General features: G+C 56.3%; 1 protein-coding gene across 5 annotated transcripts in view; it reads left to right on the forward strand.

Annotated features, from left to right (window-relative positions):
* Positions 1–1,087: 1,087 nt before the first annotated feature.
* The window catches only part of PLEKHM1 (pleckstrin homology and RUN domain containing M1), a 52,523-nt gene continuing 50,383 nt past the window's right edge, over positions 1,088–3,227 (forward strand). For 3 of the 5 annotated variants that reach the window (XM_017549317.2, XM_017549318.2, XM_017549320.2), the window contains exon 1: positions 1,088–1,246. The gene's annotated coding sequence lies outside the window, so the exon portion shown is untranslated. The remainder of the gene's footprint in view (positions 1,247–3,227) is intronic. The other 2 variants (XM_037745988.1, XM_017549319.2) reach the window with 1 other exon arrangement.

Here is a 3,227-nt window from a genome sequence, read left to right on the forward strand (position 1 = left end):
TGTGCCTATTTAGGACTCGCATGTAGCCGTCCTTCTCCTCACCCACACTCAGGCCCCAGGTTCCCAACTGACCAAAGCCTGCAAGTGTAAGTATCCAGAGCATGGGTCCCTGAAAACACCCCCTGCCCTGCTCTTCACGAGCTGTGGTCACTACTTATGACATTTTGTTCCGAGGTCATCTGAAAGAATTGTCACTTCTAGGATAGAAAGAAGATAGACAGGCCAGACGTGGTAGTTCATGCCAAAATCCCAGCACTTTGGGAGGCCAAGGCAGGAGCATTGCTTGAGGCCAGGAGTTGGAGACCAGGCTAGGCAACACTGTGAGAAACACTGTGAGACCCCTATCTCACACACACACACACACACACACTAGCTGGGCGTGGTGGTGCATGCCTGTAGTTCCAGCTACTTGAGGCTGAGGTGGGAGAACCCTTTAGCCTGTGAGGTCGATGGTGTGGTGAGCCGTGATGGTGCCACTGCACTCCAGTCTGGGCGACAGAGACCCTGTCTCAAAAACGAAAACAGAAAGGAAGAGAGAAATTCTCTACATGGCTAGAAGAGAATAACCGGGCCCCTAAGCTTCGCGCCACGCGTGGCTAAAGGGCGAGTTACACACAGGAGAGCGCCCAAGGGGACCTCAAGGCGTTCCCTTGGGATAAGGTGTGCTTAAAACAGCTATGTTTTTCCTGAAAGCGCGAGGCGGAGGCTCCGTCCCAAGGGCTGCACTGCTGCCCTCGGGCAGGCAAAGCTAGGGCTGGCGTTATTAGTCCCGCTCACCAGCGGGAACTCTTTGACGGATGCGAAGTGACAGCCCCAATATTGCACAGATGGTGCTGAGGCCAAGCGAGGTCAGGAGCCCAGAAGCCAGGATCTAGTCTGACGCAGACCTGCGGGAGGAGAGAAGTACGGAGGCGTTCCGCCTGGCACCGGCGCCTTCGCCCCTCTGCGCCCGGCCGGCGCCCCTGGGTCCGGAGCCTCCCAGACCAAGAATCTGGTCCGGGGTTCGGCTCCCAGGGACTTCCGGGAGCAGCTGGCCCCGCCCCAGGGCTCCTTCGGGCCCCGTGATTGGCATCTAGGGCCGGGGGCGGGGCTGGGGCGGGTCCGGAGCGCCGAGCGAGCGTGATGGCGTCAGGAGCCGCGGGTGCCGCTTCCTGTTGTCAGTGGCCGAGAGGCCGCAACCTCTGCTCCGAGGCTGAGGAGCTGCCGCAACCGGGAGCGCCCCCCGCCTCGCTCCCTTTTCCGTTTGGTGAGTTAGGGGGTCAAGAGGTGAGAAGGGCGGTGGAGGGTCGGCGGGGCCGAGGCGCGAACGGGCGGGTGGGCCTCCTGCTCCCCCTGCGATCCCCAGCCCTGGTTGCCCTGAGACTGCCCGGCTTCAGAGCCCTCAGCCCTGCCCAGCCCGCGCCCTCCCGGCTCCCACCCAGCCTTCCCCCCGCACCGCCGCTGCGCGCCGGTCCGCCCCGTCTGTTCCACCCCAAGCCCGCTCCCGCATCCCCTCACCAGCGGTCTTGCGTAAATGCAGCTTCACTCGTGACCCCACTATACCCCAGTTCCAAGCCCGATCTCGGCCACGTCATTCGCCTCGCCCTAACACACCTCATCCTCTCTCCCGACCCCTCTGGTAACCCCGATGCTCCGCGCCCACCTGCCGGAGACCCAGTATTCGGATTTCTCCGTTTCTGGCTCAGCTTTCTCATCCCAGTCACCCCCATCACCTGTCCAGCTCCCCAAGGTCTGCTGATCCCAAACACTCTACCTCTGCCCCCTCTCATCTAAGGCCCTCTCCCAAAGTAGGTGCCCTGTTGAGCTCACCGCTTTCTTCTGGGTAACTCCGATCTCAGCCTTATTCCAAGTCTTAACTGTGTCTTCTCGTCTTAGCCTCCTAGCCCACTGTATACTTCCTTTCCGACTCCTGCCGTACTGAGGACACCCATCCCTAAGTCTTTGCTAAACTGTCTTGAACTCTTGCTGCCTCCTTTCCTACCACCCTCACCCAATCTTGTTAAAAATGACATCTCCATGTCCTTTCATCCTCCCTGACGCCCCCGCAGCTCTTCACCTCAACTCTGCATCCATTCCTTTCCTCGACCCAACTTCCATTCAATCTGAGAACTTGGTGCAGAGTCTCCTGCCAACTCCACCAACTGCCCCTCAACAGCCAAATGTAGGTGCTCAGACTAGCAGTTAGAGACTGAGCAGCGTGACTGGTGGGCCTAGGGCCTCAGGTGGTAAATGAGGTTGGAGGAGCAGTGGGCTGTCCTCAAATTGTGGATTGGGCCGGAGGGTTTTCCTGGCGTCCGGTCTCCTGTACCTGTCCACAGCGACTGTGTTTCTGGCATTCATATTAAATGACTTGTGCTGGCTGCTGGAATGGAAGGTATCATTCAAATACCTGGAAGGTGAGAGATGGCCACTCACTCAGCTCACTTAGCATAGGATGATGGAAGCTATCGCTTCCTTCTGGCTGCTGTTCTGGCCCTGGAGAGCCTCCGGGAGGTTTTTAAAAGGTCCTAAAGAACATTGTCTCTGCTGTGGTCACAGAACATTGTCCATGTTCCTTTTTCTGGCACTTGTAAGGGCCTCTCCCTGCCAGAGCTGATGGCAGATCACTCCTGATGCTGAATTCGGGGGACACGATGGGTGCCAGAGGCAGTGTTACCTGTTGTGAAGAGTATAGGTGAATAGGTCCTGGGGAGGCTGAGGCCTGGGTAGGTACAGAGGCTCTTGAATCGCTTTCTTTTCTTGCAAGTGCTGGCTCATTGACTTTCGGCCATTTGGATTCCCTGAACACAGGGAACCACATTATCTCAGAGTAGCTGAGGCAGAAGGACATTCCAGAGGCACCCAAGTCCCATGCTCAGCATTTATAGTTTCCTGAGGGCTTTTGGGGACACATTTTCTCTGAATCCTAAGGACCCAGCATCAGATGGGTGGGCCATTTGACCACAGTATTAAAGGGTCCTAAAGAACATTGTCTCTGCTTGCCGTTTATAGTCTTACTCCTCTGAAAACTAAATGCTGTTTACCTTCAATGTCCTTCCATTCATATGCAGGATATTTAAGTTGTTTTCAGCCTTATTGGCAGCTTGGCTTAGTGGAAGGAGGTCCACAGTGGCCCCAGCACTTAAGAGCTACATACCCCAACTTCCCAGTGTGTGAAATGGAGATACTTGCCCTGTGCCTTGTTTTCATTTTATTAATCGGTTCATTCAACAGCTTATTTTTTGAGC

Source organism: Cebus imitator, unplaced genomic scaffold (genome assembly GCF_001604975.1).
Source record: "Cebus imitator isolate Cc_AM_T3 unplaced genomic scaffold, Cebus_imitator-1.0 Scaffold217, whole genome shotgun sequence".
Taxonomy (NCBI): Eukaryota; Metazoa; Chordata; class Mammalia; order Primates; family Cebidae; genus Cebus; species Cebus imitator.